Source organism: Oreochromis niloticus, unplaced genomic scaffold (assembly GCF_001858045.2).
Source record: "Oreochromis niloticus isolate F11D_XX unplaced genomic scaffold, O_niloticus_UMD_NMBU tig00002581_pilon, whole genome shotgun sequence".
Taxonomy (NCBI): Eukaryota; Metazoa; Chordata; class Actinopteri; order Cichliformes; family Cichlidae; genus Oreochromis; species Oreochromis niloticus.
Genome location: NW_020327668.1, coordinates 15,141 through 32,790, shown reverse-complemented (window position 1 = coordinate 32,790; position 17,650 = coordinate 15,141). Strand labels below are relative to the sequence as shown.

Here is a 17,650-nt window from a genome sequence, read left to right as displayed (position 1 = left end):
GCGAGGCGTATCACCTTTTCTCGCAGGGACCTTGGGACCACCAGACGTGTCCCCCGGAAAACCAACGGTGATTCCACAGCCAGTTCATGTCGCACCAGGAAATACGGCTGCATCTCAGCTGGGAGAGACTTTTTCACCTTAGGCCAGCCTGAGCGGATAACCTGTCGTAACTGAGAAAGGTCAGAGCAGTCCTCACATTCAGCTTTAAAATCCGACAACGGTGTTGCTGTCAAAAGAGGAGAAACTTCAGCTATCTCCAGGAGAAGGTCTTGTTCAGCATCAATGTCAGTGCTGGAGTACGTCAGGGGAACCCGTGAGACGCAGTCTGCCATGACATTCTGAACACCAGGACGGTACTGCACATCGTACTGAAAACACATCAACCTTGCCGACCATCGTGCGATTCTCATGCCCGCTCTGTTCATACCTTTGGTGCTGAGAAGGGTAGTAAGAGCTTGGTGGTCAGTAAGAAAGCGTGAATCTGCGGCCCCATACATATGTACGCCATCTTTCCACCGCCCAGACACAGGCTAATGCCTCCTTTTCTGTGGTGGAGTACTTCCTTTCTGCAGGAGACAGAGTTCAGGAGGCGAACGCCACAATCCGCTCCACTTGATCTGGATGCAGCTGGGTCAACACAGCTCCTAGCCCGTAGTCTGATGCGTCTGTGGTGATAAAAGCAGGTAAGTCAGGGTCGTAGACGGCAAGTGCAGGACTTTTCAGAAGGAGTTTTTTTAGGTTACTGAAGCTCTCATGTGCTGCCTCATTCCACTGGAGTTCAGCCTTCATGTCTGTTTTCAGCAACTGTCGCAGTGGCTCCACCAGAGTAGCATAATCTGGAATAAATTTACTGAACCAGGATGTCAAACCCAGGAATGAGCGCAATGCAGCCATATCCTTTGGAGCAGGAGCCTCAGCAATAGCAGTAAGGTGATGTTGGCTTGGACGTAGGCCTTCCTTTGAGATTACATGGCCCAGGAATGTAATGCGTGACTGGCAGAAGGAGCTTTTCCCAGTGTTAATCTGCAGGCCGACGTCTCTGAGACATTGGAGAACAGCTTGCAGGCATGTATCATGCACCTCCTTTGATGTTCCATAGACGATGATGTCATCCAAGTAGTTGCGAACACCAGGCAGATCTTCCAGGACTGTTTGCATCATTTTCTGGAAAGCCGACGGTGCTGATGCTAGGCCAAATGGAACACGGGTGAACTGGAACAGTCCCTCATGAGTGATGAAAGCAGTCAACTTGCGGCTCTCCGGATGCAAAGGTAATTGGTGGTATGCTGAGCTCAGGTCAATCTGGCTGTAGTGAGTGGCACCCGCCAACTCAGAAAACAGATCCTCCATATGAGGAAGAGGATGGCAGTCAACAATGATACTCTTATTGGGTTCACGAAGGTCAACACACAGTCTCAACTCCCTTTTGCGCTTCCGTGCCACCACCAGAGGACTCACCCACTCAGCTGCATCGATCCTTTCAATTATGCCAGCTTTGAGCAAGCGAGAGAGTTCCGCTGATACCTCTGTACGTACACTTAATGGCAGGCGTCTCAGTTTTTGACGTACAGGCTGCACATTGTTATTTACCTGTACTTTATGGATGAACCCTTTAACACATCCAAGTTGAGCTGGTGGAATAGGCTCAACATTGCATACAGCAGACTTCCGGTTAGTAGAATCAGGCTCATCCACAGTTTCATCCTGAATGCGGTCCACTTTGCCTCCGACAATGCAGACGTTCAGTGCTCTGATGAGGTCGAGGCCTAATAGCGGGGAACCAGCTTTGACAATGTAGAAGGAAGCACGAACTTTTCCATTCTGTGCATGCAGTGCAACTGATGCAGGCAGACAACCCATCACAGCTAACTCATCTTTAGCATAAGTAACTAGTTTGACTTTAGGTCGCACCAGTGAACAGTCTGCAAAATACTGTCTGTAGATAGTTTCTGGCAGAATAGACACGGAAGCTCCAGTGTCTACTATCAGCTCTACCGTCTGAGAACCACCTTGTACCATTTCAATGTCGACAGTGCAGGTAAGTTTATCTTGAATAGCTGCCATCATTTTAGCTCCTTGCACGCACAGTACTGCCAATTCTGGAACCACTACTTCTCTCACTTCACTGACTGATGACTTACATACCTTGGCAAAATGTCCCTTTTTCCCGCAGTTGTTGCATTTTGAAGAAGCAGCCGGACAGTTTTTATCATTAGCTAAGTGCTTGTGAGAACCACACCTGAAGCACTTCCGCTGCTGCTGCTTTGAACCTCCCCGTTTGCGCTGGTCTGGAGTGCAGCCTTTAGCAGGGCGAGGTCCTCTCTTCTGGTGAGAGTGAGAATTTGCCGCATCGACTGTCTGAACAGGTGCGGTCGGAAACGAGCCGGGTGTGGAGAGTAGAGTAGCGTTTTTGACTGCTGCTTCCACCTGGCCTGCAATAGTTAGAGCCTTATTCAATGTGAGATCGTCCTCCAGTAACAGTTTGTCTTTCACAGCGCTGAGATGAGCGTTGGAGATTAACTGATCTCTTATCATTTCACTTTCCATTTGTCCAAAGTTACAAGATGAAGCTAACGATCTCAGAGCCACCACATACTGAGAAACGGTCTCATCCGCTCGTTGAATATGCTGTCTGAATGTATGACGGCACGCCACGACATTTACTTTCGGCACAAAGTGCTTCTCCAGTGTGCTCATGGCGTCATCATATGTATCACCTTGCTCCGGTAACGTGTAGAATAACCGCTGTCCCTCCGGGCCCAAGCAGTGTAGCAAAACAGCGCGTCTCCTAGCATCCGGCCATGCGTCTCCCGTGGCATTGATTACTAGCATGTAATTGTCGAATATTTTCCGCCACGTAGTAAATGGAATCGGCAGCTCACCCACATGTGGAAGAAAAGATGGTGGACTCGGAACTGATGCACTCATCCTCGTCGTCAATGTTGGGAACGAAGTATTATTTTTTGTCATTTTTGTTATTTCCATTTATTATTTATTTTTATTAATTCTATTTTTATTATTTTGTTATTACTGTTATTACTGTCATTACTGTTGCATCATAATCATGTAATATATATGGTTATAGCCTTTATTACAGGTCCAGTAAAAAGAACCACTTTAAACTGTGGATGTTAATGTTAATGTTAATGTTTATGCAGACTGCAGGGTGAAAGAGTAACTCCAAAATGAGACAGGAAGTTATAGGCTTTTGAAGTTGCAGGCTTTGCAAAAGTGAAACCAAAACCAGAGTCTGAGTTTGTATAATGAGTTTATACATTTTACATAGAAGTTAAGATCATCACAACACAGGATGGCCTTAGCCTGGTTGCCTAAGTGAGGTCAACTAAGGTGCAGAGAGCAGATGCACACTCTGTGCACGCGCAGAGACATACACACACACACTGTTAGGGTGTAGGTGAAAGTTGACTGATGAAGCAGTAGATGCACGATGCGAGAGCGGAGCTGGCTTACGGGAAACCACCGGAAAGAAGATGGAAGCCAGTGTACTTTTAATTGTGCCTTAAGTTGTCGAATAGAACATTTGTGGTTTTGAAGCTGATGTATGTGATGACGCAATGAGGGGGCGTCACTAAATATACTCTGATGCATATAAAACTGTATTTTGATGTTAGGAGGATGAGATTGTGGGGCTGTCTGCTTACGGAGTCCGCTCATTCTCCCACGCGTGTCATTTCATTAAAATCATCGTCTTTACCCTTTGGACCAGTGTGGTTACTTGCATTCCTCCTGTGTTTCCTTCCCTATATTTTTGAACCTTAACACCAATTTGTGGTGTATTCGACAAAAGAACGGAGACAGAGCTTAGTTTATCACGGAACGTGTATTAGCAGTCGTTAGCCATCCAGTACATATCACAACACTCTCTTCCTCTCTCTCTATCTCTATCAGTCACAGAGCCCCCTACTGGTAACTGAGTATATGTTCATATTCAGTCCCCCTATAAAGCAACCCTTCACATCTTAACAGTGTATGTAAACATAACAGGTGTGAATGAGGCATGTTGTATAGAGCGCTTTGAGTACTCCGGGAGAAAAGCGCTACATAAGAATCAGTCCATTACCAGGCAAAACCCAGTATGCAGGTTCATCTGTAACAGTCCTTGTGCCACAGATCCGCACTGTTTAATCTACATTAAACAGAAGAGCAGCGACATGGCTGCAGGTCTCCACGACTCCGGCCATACAGGTGCAGTGGGCGGCTTCAACCTTCCCTGTGATGCTCACAATGACCTGTGGCTGCAATGCTGCAATTCAGTCTTTAAGAGTGCAGTACCTGAAACACACACAGACAAAGTTCATTTAAAGACAAGAACTTTAATAAGCCAAGGCCAACACAAATGTGTTTTATCTACTTTCAAATCCATTTATCATAAATGTAACAAATAAAGTGTTTTTATGTATCCATCTATAGAACGCTGCATGTTATATTCTAAATCTGCCTGTTTCTTTTTAGAAACCTATCAGCAAAAAATGAACCTAAAGTATGTAATGCAAGGATGTAATCACTTTCAAGAGGGAGAAAACATAATGTTCAACTTTAAGTGATAATTATGGACACCTAATATGATAAGGAGATTCTGCAGGTCATTAATCAATGTATAAAACTAAAACAGAATGTATTTTTAGGACACAGGACACAAACAAGGAAGCAAGATGTGTAATTAGGATTATTTATAATAAATATGAATTAATTAGGGCAATTTCTTTAACCATAAAGAATAACTAAATCCTTCAGGACAATGTCACATCAATGCACTGAACTCACTATGTTATCCCTCTAACAGAGCCTCTACATGTTCTCAATGTAATTTCCCCCTCATGAATGAATTTATGCTTGCACTAATTTGAATGTTCGGGGGGAATCAAACGCATTTTACTCGCAGTACTCAAGCTGACTTACCTTTGCTTGAATGACGGCATACTCACAACGTGGAGGCTTAAAAATAGCCAAATCTTGTACCCAGTCCTTGGTGAATTGGATTTGCGCCTCCAGAGATTTATAATTGCGAAATTGGTGCGCCATGTACGCGCTGACTCCACAGACAAGGTACGAGAGTAGATCATGCTAAGTCAATAGCGGTTTGGTCTTCAGGGTTTCTACTCCACGGCAGTATTTCATACGGGTCCACATTTCAACAATCAAGTACCGTCTCTTTGCATCTGGACACAATCTGTCTCTATACCATCATTTTCTTTTGAGCTACGTTTCAGAATGGTTCGTAGCAATCTTGTTTTGATTCGTGGCCTGCCAAGATGGTACTGCGCTCCCACAATGCATTGCGGCATTACGTCAACTCCAAAGCCCTTTGCGTGCAGGAGAGTATGCGCATGTGCATTGCCATGGTCATTTAAAAAATAAAGATATAATGAAAAGTAATTAATAAAAATTAAATATTTAAACATTCCCACAAATATGCAATGAACGTGCAAAAACTCTCTTTATTAGTTGTTGTTTCTTTCTTTCTTTCTTTCTTTTTTTGAAAAATAACGACGTCTCTGAGGCGCGAATTCCGACAGCGAGAGGAATGGCCGGATACAGGAGACGGGAAGAAACAAGCCGATTATGTTCGCATTAATTAGGTACTTGGAAGATGTAAAATTCTCAATTCTGCCAACTGAACATATACGAGATTTTAATGAGGATGAATAATTAGCCGGCATGGAGGAAACGGACCTTTATTTGGTGGAGTGGCGACAAAAAGACAAAAGGCGGGTGGCCGGTCTATGAAGCCTCCATCATCAAGCTAGCAGGTGCCTTTTCTCATATAATATTACTTTATTCTTGCTTATTTGGCACGGAAGCGTAGAGCTGCCGCCCAGGCAAAAGAGAAATGTAAGTATATCACGTTATAACGTGAAAGGTTTATCGTTCTAACAATATACTATCATGTTAGTACAGTATACTTTTCATGTTTGAACAACATGTTTGAACAACATTGTACGAACAATGTACATAATTATCACGTCCATACAATATTGTGCGAACGTGATAATTATGTATATTGTAATAACGTGATATTATATTATACAAACATGAAAAGCATAATGTTAGAACAATAAACATTTCATGTTATAACGTGATATAGCTCTATTTTTCTTTTGCCTGGGTGGCAGCTCCACGCTTCCATAATGTGGTAATCAAAATATGTAACTTAATTGATTATATTGTGACGTACTTTTGCCTTTTCTTATTATTCTGCCTTCTCAGAAAGGGAAAAAAATACAAATAAAACTGTTTACACTTGTTATATACAATAACTATCAAAACCTATTCACATTTAATTTGGCTTTCACAGAAATCCCACCTGTCCTTCTGGCTACAGAGCACTTACTTACCAAGGTTAGAAACAAAGCACAGTTATGCTTTATTAATGTTCGCTAATTACAATGTTCCACATTTCCTTCCTTTTTAAGTCATTTTTAGGCTTTTTAGAGTTTTTGTTTTTTTTAGCAGTAATGTTTCTGCCTATTTATTTCAGCCCATAAAATCGAATGCAGATCTTCCTAATGTCAGATTTACATAAATGTAGGTAATTTTGTTTGTCATTGTCATTAATGTTGTTGCTGTTGTTGTTTTTGTGCAGTTTGCAATCATATAAACCTAGCAAGCATCAGTCAGCACAGTGACTAACCTAAACTGATTCTTGCTTTATTCACAAATATTATATGTAATTATATATACCTGCACATTGTACCTAGGGTTGCAGCCACTTGGCCCCACCCCATTGTTGTGACAGCCCTGATTGTACTTATACACTGCATCTGAACAGGGAACAGTCTGCCACATTAATGTATTTTTAAGTGACTTGTTTGTAATACATGAATTTGTTTCTTACAGATGTCAAAGTCTCAACCTCATGCTGCCCTCCCCCATCCTCCTTAAGTAAGTATTTGTTGTTGTAGTTTTTATGCAGTGTCTGTGTCACATGCTAATCATAATTATTGAAATAACTGTTTTCTAACAGATTTTCCAAAACACTAGTTATGTTTGTTGTCATTCAGACTAATACTACTGCTTAGACATTGCTTAGTGGTCATGCATGTTTGACAAGCTTGTTATGATACCAAAACAGTAGGCCTGTCACAATAATCGATATATCGACTTAACACACAATACATGTACATGACCTCAATAATTGTTAATGATGCAATTTATCTGCCATTATATTTACAAAAATAAAATATAATAATAACAACACAATAACATTAAATAACATTGTTTTCTATTCGTTAGAAAATTTACTATTTATTCAAGTTTTTATGGTATCTAATATTTTGAAACCTAATTTCCATGATCTAACTATTTTAAGAATTAGATGTTGGTTTGTCAATTGAAAGTGTGTAGATCTTGCATTATTATGGTGTTATATTATGATTATACATTCAAAGACATAAAATGGTCTTAAAATGACAATGACATAACTTGTCGCAATTGTTTATGGGGCAATATACAGACCAACAAAAAGTTGTATCGTAACAGGCCTGCAAAACAGACGGTTTTATGATTGATAAATTCAGAAAATAAATACATTTAATTTCTCTGAGATTCTCTAATATTCAATTACAGTTCACAACACAGCTGCCTGTACATGCAGTATTATACTGTAAATATAAATCTCTGCATTTAGCATCCCACTAGAAGAGTTACTGCCTCTTTTTTTTTTTTTTTTTTACAAATACCTGTAATACCTACAGCATGTTCTCTATTACTAACACATTTACTGTTTTACTTTTAGCCTGTGGATACAAATGCAGATTTCCTTAATGTAAGTTGTGCATTTTAATTACATCATGTTATTTTTATTTTTATTTATTTATTTATCTATTTTATTTTACATTCAAATATGATTGCTAGTAGGTAAAGAATAGTTCACCTATAATTGATATTCCCAATTAATTTCTCACCTCTGATTGAATGCCTTTGTTTGTTTGCCTTTTTTGACTATAACAAAACATTTTTGCAGGATATATATGGTGAATTTATATGCATAGATACAGTCGTAGTGCTTGACACATGCACACAGCAGTAGATGTACTAAAAAGGAAATAATTACAATCATGATGTTGATTGCTGATGTATATACCATATATATATGTATATATATTTTAGAGGAATGTTTTGTTTTTCACCCAAAATGAACTATATTGCTTCAGAAGAGATTTATTACCCTACCTGACTCTTATATATTGATATATGTTCCTTTTTTGTTTGTTTTTGTTATTTTCAGGTTCAATGGTGCGTGTTCTTCTAATGGCTGCCTTCCCACTGGAGATTTTGATCCACAGCAATTTAAAAGGTAAACAGCTTTGAAAGTCTCTGTCACCAGTTTCTTTACCAAAAAGTACCCATAAAAGTATCTCTCAATAGCATATCATTGTAGTTCAAATGTTTAGTTGTACAAATATCAGATTTTAGGAAATCTAAAACTAGTCAAACACTCAAATGTTCATGCTTTTTATAGGACAGAGCAAAACGGACATCGGCGCAGAGTGAAGAACTGCCCTTCATAAGGACACTATGACAGCCATATATAGTAAGTGAAGATTTTCTGTGTATCTAAAATTGCATACAGCACAAGTAACTTACTTTGCAACCATTAAAATAGGTTGCAAAGTAAGTTACCAATACAAATAGGTGATGATGCATTGTAGTGGTTGGTCTCAGACAAAGAAGGTCAACAGATTTATGAATGCTGGAGGGTAAGGAGAGACGACCAAAAGGGGTGTTAGCATTACTGTAATGTGAACTGGATAGACTTTCCATCTAGGAAAAAAAAGGGGTAAAATTATGCATAAAATATATCTGTATTAATATCTGTATCTATATAAACAGAAATATCTGTTTGCTAAATGAAGCCAGCTAACATAAATCATATTTTTATTTTAACTCTGATAAAAGTAATAGAACTGTGACTTTTGTTTGTTACAGTGGCGGTAAGGAAGAGGTTTCCCAATGTGTCCAGAAGGGCTTTGAGGATTGCAGTGAAAGTTGGGGGAACTGAGACTGCTGGAAAAGGAAAAGAAATTACATTTTAAGTATGTTGACTTATGTTCATACAATCACACACACATATACACATACACACACACATATGTATATATATCTATATCTATATCTATATCTATATATATACACACACACATATATGTGTATGTGTGTGTGTGTTTCTTTTAGAATGTTTAAGTATGTAATGAGAATAAAATTATAAAATGAATATTTCTTGCTTGATTGATATGCTATATGTATGTTTTAAACATTCAATTCAATTCAATTCAATTTTATTTATATAGCGCCAAATCACAACAAAAGTCGCCTCAAGGCGCTTTATATTGTACAGTAGATAGCACAATAATAAATACAGAGAAAAACCCAACAATCATATGACCCCCTATGAGCAAGCACTTTGGCGACAGTGGGAAGGAAAAACTCCCTTTTAACAGGAAGAAACCTCCGGCAGAACCAGGCTCAGGGAGGGGCGGCCATCTGCTGCAACCGGTTGGGGTGAAAGAAGGAAAACAGGATGAAAGACATGCTGTGGAAGAGAGACAGAGATTAATAACAGATATGATTCGATGCAGAGAGGTCTATTAGCACATAGTGAGTGAGAAAGGTGACTGGAAGGGAAAAACTCAATGCATCATGGGAATCCCCGGCAGCCTACGTCTATTGCAGCATAACTAAGGGAGGATTCAGGGTCACCTGGTCCAGCCCTAACTATATGCTTTAGCAAAAAGGAAAGTTTTAAGCCTAATCTTGAAAGTAGAGATAGTGTCTGTCTCCCGAATCCAAACTGGAAGTTGGTTCCACAGAAGAGGGGCCTGAAAACTGAAGGCTCTGCCTCCCATTCTACTTTTAAATACTCTAGGAACAACAAGTAGGCCTGCAGAGCGAGAGCGAAGTGCTCTAATAGGGTGATATGGTACTACAAGGTCATTAAGATAAGATGGGGCCTGATTATTTAAGACCTTGTATGTGAGGAGCAGGATTTTGAATTCAATTCTGGATTTAACAGGAAGCCAATGAAGGGAAGCCAAAACAGGAGAAATATGCTCTCTCTTTCTAGTCCCTGTCAGTACCCTTGCTGCAGCATTTTGGATTAGCTGAAGGCTTTTCAGCGAGTTTTTAGGACATCCTGATAATAAAGAATTACAGTAGTGCAGCCTGGAAGTAATAAATGCATGAACTAGTTTTTCAGCATCACTCTGAGACAGGATATTTCTAATTTTAGAGATGTTGCGCAAATGGAAGAAAGCAGTCTTACATATTTGTTTAATATGTGCGTTGAAGGACATGTCCTGGTCAAAAATGACTCCAAGGTTTCTCACAGTGTTACTGGAGGCCAAGGTAATGCCATCCAGAGTAAGAATCTGCTTAGATACCACATTTCTAAGATTTTCAGGGCAGAGTACAATAACCTCAGTTTTATCTGAATTAAGAAGCAGAAAGTTAGCGGCCATCCAGGTCTTTATGTCTTTAAGACATTCCTGCAGTTTAACTAATTGGTCTGTGATACTTGGCTTCATGGATAGATAGAGCTGCGTGTCATCTGCATAGCAGTGAAAATTTATGCTATGTCTTCTAATGATGCTGCCTAAGGGAAGCATGTATAATGTAAATAGAATTGGTCCTAGCACTGAACCCTGCGGAACACCATAATTGACCTTAGTGTCTGAAGAGGACTCTCCATTTACATGTACAAATTGGAGTCTATTAGATAGATATGATACAAACCACTGCAGTGCAGTACCTGTAATACCTACAGCATGTTCTAATCGCTCTAATAGGATATTATGGTCAACAGTATCGAATGCAGCACTGAGGTCTAGCAGGACAAGCACAGAGATGAGTCCACTGTCAGAGGCCATAAGAAGATCATTTGTAACCTTCACTAAAGCTGTTTCTGTGCTGTGCTGAGCTCTGAAACCTGACTGAAACGCTTCAAATAAGCCATTCCTCTGCAGATGATCTGTTAGCTGTTTGACAACTACTCTTTCAAGGATTTTTGATATGAAAGGAAGGTTGGAGATTGGCCTATAATTAGCTAAGACAGTTGGGTCCAGAGATGGCTTTTTAAGTAAAGGTTTAACTACAGCCACCTTGAAGGCCTGTGGTACATAGCCGATTATTAGAGATAGGTTGATCATATTTAAGATTGAAGAATTAATTATTAGCAGGACTTCTTTGAGCAGTTTTGTAGGAATGGGGTCTAAAAGACACGTTGATGGTTTGGAGGAATTAATTATTGAAGTTAACTCAGAAAGATCAATTGGAGAAAAAGAGTCTAACTTAACATTGATGGTACTAAAAGTAGCTGTAGATAATGTTACATCTGTGGGATGATTATTGGTAATTTTTTCTCTAATGATAAAAATTTTATTTGTGAAGAAGTTCATGAAGTCATTACTAGTTAACGTTAAAGGGATTGTTGGCTCAGTAGAGCTCTGACTGTTTGTCAGCCTGGCTACAGTGCTAAAGAGAAACCTGGGGTTGTTCTTATTTTCTTCAATCAGTGACGAATAGTAAGATGTTCTGGCTTTGCGGAGGGCTTTCTTATAAAGCAGCAAACTATTTCTCCAGGCTAAATGATGATCCTCTAAATTTGTGACACGCCATTTCCTCTCCAGCTTACGAGTTATCTGCTTTAGGCTACGTGTTTGAGAATTATACCACGGAGTCAGGGACTTTGGATTTGAGGCCTTAGTTTTCACAGGAGCTACAGTATCCAGAGTCGTACGTAGTGAGGAGGTAAAATTATTAACAAGATAATCAACCTCTGTTGGAGTAGCGTTCAGATAGCTGCTCTGCTCTATGTTGGTACAAGGCATTGAAGATGATAACAGTGGGTGGATTATATTCTTAAACTTAGTTACAGCGCTTTCAGAAAGACATCTACTTTGATAAAGTCTACTCTCCACTGCTGTGTAATCAATTATTGTAAATGTAAATGTTATCAGGAAATGATCAGACAGCAGAGGGTTTTCAGGAAACACTGTTAAATGTTCAGTTTCTATGCCATATGTTAAAACAAGATCTAGAGTGTGATTAAAGTGGTGGGTGGGTTCTTTTACATTTTGAGAGAAGCCAATTGAGTCTAATAACAGATTAAATGCGATGTTGAGGCTGTCATTTTTAGCATCTACATGGATGTTGAAATCACCCACAATAATTATTTTATCTGAGCTGAGCACTAAATCAGATAAAAAGTCTGAGAAATCAGAGAGAAACTCTGTGTAAGGCCCAGGTGGACGATAGATGATAACAAGTAAGACTGGTTTCTGAGTTTTACAGCTGGGGTGGACGAGGCTAAGCATCAGGCTTTCAAATGAATTAAAAGTCTGTCTTGGTCTTTCGTTAATTAATAGACTGGTGTGAAAAATTGCTGCCACACCGCCCCCTCGGCCTGTGCTTCGGGATTTCTGGTAGTTAGAATGACTCGGGGGTGTTTATTCATTTAAACTAACATAATCATCCTGCTGCAACCAGGTTTCTGTAAGGCAGAGTAAATCGATTTGTTGATCAATTATTAAGTCATGTACTAACAGAGACTTGGAGGAGAGAGACCTAATATTTAATAATCTACATTTCACTGTTTTACTGTTTGGTTCAGATGTGGATACTGTATTGTTCTTTCTTTGTGATTTTTTATGTTTAAGTTGTTTATTGCTGGTTTTTAGTTTGTTTTTTGTCTTTTTGGGAGCTGACACAGTCTCAATGGAGATGGGTTTTTGGGGGGGTAGCAGGAGGAGAGAAGCTGCAGAGTGAGTGTAAGACTGCAACTCTGCTTCCTGGTCCCAACTCTGGATAGTCATATTTTGGGGGGTTTAATAAATTGGTCCATATTTCTAGAAATGAGAGCTGCTCCATCCAAAGTGGGATGGATGCCGTCTCTCCTAACAAGACCAGGTTTCCTCCAGAAGGTTTGCCAATTATCTATGAAGCCCACATCGTTTCTGGGACACCACTCGGACAACCAGCAATTTAAGGAGAACATGCGGCTAAACATGTCACTCCTGGTCTGATTGGGGAGGGGACCAGAGAAAACTACAGAGTCCGACATTGTTTTGGCAAAGTTACACACTGATTCAATATTGATTTTAGTGACCTCCGATTGGCGTAACCGGGTGTCATTACTGCCGACGTGAATTATGATCTTACTGTATTTACGTTTACCCTTAGCCAGCAGTTTTAAATTTCCTTCAATGTCGCCTGCTCTGGCCCCTGGAAGACAATTGACTATGGTTGCCGGTGTCTCTAGCTTCACATGTCTGAGAACAGAATCACCAATAACCAGAGTTTGACCCCCGGCGGGTGTGTCGCCGAGTGGGGAAAAACGGTTAAACACATGAACAGGTTGGTGGTGTACCTGGGGCTTCAGTTTAAGACTATGCTTCCTCCTCACCGTCACCCAGCCGCCCTCTTTCCCCAGCTGCTTGGGGTCTGCCGGGGAACAGCTAGCGGGGCCTACGCTATCTTCGGCTGCACCAGCTACAGGGGCCTGGCTAGCTACGGATGAATGAAGGGTGCGAAGCTGTCTCCAATTCAGTAATCCTGGCCTCCAGAGCTGCAAATATGCTACATTTGTTACAGGTATCATTACTGCTAAAGGAGGCCGAGGAGTAACTAAACATCTGACACAATGAGCAGGAAAGTGCAGGAGGGACAGGTGAAGTAGCCATGGTGCTAACGAGTCGGCTACGAGCTAAGCTAAGCTAGCGAAACAGTAAAGAGACAGTGAGTGAATACTTTGGCTATAAATTAGGTAGTGAGTACACAGAAAGGGTGATTCAGATGAAGCACGTTAAGATTATACTATGAAAAAGGGATGTATCAAAAGATTTAAATTAAATTGCTAAGCAGAAAAGCTACTCAGAAACACCACTGTGTTTGAGCAGGAACAGGAAGTGATACTCTACCACAGAGCGAGCGAACACCAAGTGACAGCGCCACCAAGAGTCAGACATCGAATAAAGATTTCTTTCAGCTGTTACATGTGAATGTGTTTTCTTAGAAATATATGAAGGGTTAAATTTATATATTTTTGAATGATTTTAAATAAGTTTAAATTGTATTTTGAAATATATTTTATAAATATATTTCAAAATATAAAAAACAGCCAAAAAATATATGTGTTAAAACACATTTCAAAATATATTATAAATATATTTTTTAAATATATTTTAAAATATACAAAAATGGCCAAAAAATATATGTGCTAAAATATATTTCAAAATATATAAATATATATATATACATATATATATATATATATATATATATACATACATATATATATATATATGTATACCACCCCCCAACAGCCCTTTTGAATGTTTCCCTAATTCTGAGGTCTCAAGGTTGGCAAGTATGTGCTAGGCTTTGGCCCACATCAGTCTAAAATTGTATGTAACCATGAATAACGTGTTGCCATGTCCACCAGGAGAGACTGGACAGTGTAGATGTAAAACAAATATGCCAGCAGTTTATCTCAGTTAACGAGAGGAGAAGGCATGTGTTTGGCTCCTTCACATAGTGGACATTGAGTTGTTGTGTGGGGCACCAGTAGTCCATGTCTGTTGCTGTAACTGTAGTTCATGTTTAGAATAAAAATCCCAGCTCACTGATTTGATCGGGGCAATAGTGCCTAAAATGTTGCATAATTCTGCTGAGAGATCTTTTACTTTGTGGTAATCTTAGATGAATAGTTTTATTGACAAAAACCAGCAGGTCATTCAGTGTCCCCTTAGTGCTAATGTATCAGAGATGTTGGTGTACTATAACTGAAGTAATGTTGTTAAGTCCTTAAAGTCATATTCTTTTATTGTCATGACTGTATTTGAAGCTATTTTTATTTTTGTATGATACCTGATTTATATGGAATATGGCTGAAGTAAACTAAAGTCTAAAATACTTAGTCAGTCATTTGTTTAATAGTAATTTAACATTATATAATTCACAAAATATGAATTGTAGTTTTAAATGGTTTAAAAGCATGTAGAATAGCATATGTAGGCAAGTACATTTCTCCTTTTTTTATCAAGAAGCAAAGACAAAAAGGAAAAAAAAAAGAAAAAGGGCAGGGTTCGGTGGTTGAATCATCCGTCCCCACCAATGACAAAACCAAATCTACGCCTTTGGAGGAGACAGAGTCGCCACATGTAGACATGAAAAATGTGAAACACAGGAAGACACAGAGACAGAAACTAAAGACTATAATCTATAACATAAATACAAAACCATAAAAAGAACCAAAACCATGAATAAGAACAAATCAAAGACTATTAACTCAAACCAGAAATTACACACAAAGACCCAGCACGATGACAAAAACATACATTTCTAGATAATGAAAAATAGGAATTTCTCTCTCATTTTACAGTTTTTTTTCCCCAAATTACTTTGATGTGATATAAATGGCCATGGGAGGAGGTCTTGGTCAGGAGGGAAAACTATAAAACCTATGAAAATATACTTAAAACTCATCGATTAGTGGTGTGGTGACTTTAAACATACACAGCAACTGCAAAACAGACTGTAAACTCAGAGTCTGCAGGCTGCATGAACCATATTTCACTCTCACCCAGCACTTCAAGCTGTTACAGCAGACACAGTTTAACATTCACATGCAGACCTGATTGTTATTTGAGATTCATATGATACGATACTGGATTTGAACCACTGACAATCTGATGAAGATCCGATCCATCATGTGACGACCCACTTCCAAAAAACAACTCTAGTTTATTTAATCCAAAAGAAAAAATAAACAGTATTTTCATGCCTTTGTTGATAGCCATTATCCATGTGGTTACTATCTTGTGTTTTTAAACAGGTGATGAGCTTTTGCAGTAATTTTGGTTCTTGCTTGCGATGTTATTTTTCTCGTGGTTATCTACTGAACTAAAACACAAGCTTTTTTTAATTGATTGAAGGGCCTAAATGACTGTTTGTGTGTCTGTGACAGGCCTGTGATTGACTGGTGAACCACCTTTAATTTGCCACACTGTTGTTATGTCAAAGCAGTGAAGTTCACACAGTATTTCTCAAGTATTTTTCTCTCCTCCTGAGGCCTTTTAGGAACTGAAACACCCTTCAGCATGTACAGTGAGGTTCATTTCTAATGTTTAGCACTCCAATAGCAGCAGATAATGGAAGCAAATGTGCATGCTCATCATTTTGGGTGAAAAAGGGGAAAAAAAACTAACCAAGGTCTCGTTTAAAGCATAGAGGAGTTTGGGCCTTCGCAGTTGCAGTGCCTGGACTTTGGAATAACTTGCCACTTGATATTCATAATTCAGAATCTATCCAGTCTTTCAAATTCTGTCTTAAAAGTCACTTTTTTATGTTAGCTTTAATCTGAGTTCAGTTTGAGATCTGGTTTGTTTTATGTTTGTTTTTATGTTAAATACATTGTATGTGCGTCATCTCACGTCTTGTTTTCTGTATTTGTTTTCTCTTGTTCATTAACTAACTAGTTTGTCAACTTTGTCGCTTTTAAATGTGCTATAGAAATAAAAGTGACACTGACTGATACAATACTGGTCTGCCCAGCTATTGGTTGGTAAATTTATTTATGTAGTGTTCTCTTTGCCCCACTCTCCCCAGTTTAGTCCATGGTAACTGGACTGTGAACTCGCAGAATGCAGGCTGCATGAACCATATTTTACTCTCACCTAACACTCAAAGCACTTTGCACTCCAAGCTGTAACAGCAGACACATTTTAACATTCACATGAATGCATACCTGATTGTTATTTGAGATACATATGATAAGATACTGGGATTGAACCTCTGTCAATCTGATGAATATCTGATCCATCATAAAAAACATGAAGAAGATATTGGAAAACAAAGGCCTCAAAAAAGCAACTCTTGTTTACTTAATCCAAAAAAGGGCATTTTCTTTCCCTTGTTTATAACCATTTTAGATATGTTTTCATTCTTAGTATTCAAGTGGTTATTTAAATAGTTTAGTTATCTACTGATATAAAACACATACTTTTTACTTTGATTTAACAGCAGGAATGACTGTTTGCCTCTCTGTAGTGAGCCTGTGATAGACTGATGAAACACAGCTTAATTACATTGGAGAGAAATGATTGTGTAATTTTCCATCCTGGCCTCTTGTGTATTGCGTCACACACTATAATCAAATAACAATATCAGTTCCCTCTCTGTCTGTCCTCTCAGCAGAGAAACATTATTCTCTTACAGTGTTTTCCCTCCTGTAACTAAAGGTCAAAGGTCAAGTGAAAGCCCGCATGTGCTGTGCATTATAGAAGCTCCTCTGCTGCCACCTACTGGCTGTTATTAAGCAGTGAATGATGTCTGTTCATAGCACTTACACTCACCGGCCACTTTATTATGTACATTTGATACTACTAAGCTGGACCCCTTTTACTTTAGGAGCTGCCTTTTTTCTTTGTAGTATACAGACAACAAGCTGGTGGAAATAATACAAAAGCATCACACAGAAGATTTATTGGCTGCACATCTGTGATGTAAATCTCGTTCCACGACGATCCCAAAGGTGCTCTGCTGGATTGAGGAAACCATTTTGACATGATTTGAGCTTTGTGACATAGTGTGTTGTGATAAAAAGTCATAGAAAACATGTCTCACAACACTACAC

The 17,650-nt window shown here is 39.1% G+C and overlaps 1 long non-coding RNA gene across 1 annotated transcript; it reads left to right on the top strand.

Annotated features, from left to right (window-relative positions):
• The first annotated feature begins 7,756 nt into the window (after nt 1–7,756).
• On the top strand, nt 7,757–9,084 carry LOC109200025 (uncharacterized). Its single transcript, XR_002060250.1, has 4 exons — nt 7,757–7,786; nt 8,249–8,317; nt 8,483–8,554; nt 8,950–9,084. It is a non-coding gene; the product is annotated as an uncharacterized LOC109200025 (long non-coding RNA).
• Nucleotides 9,085–17,650: the final 8,566 nt, after the last annotated feature.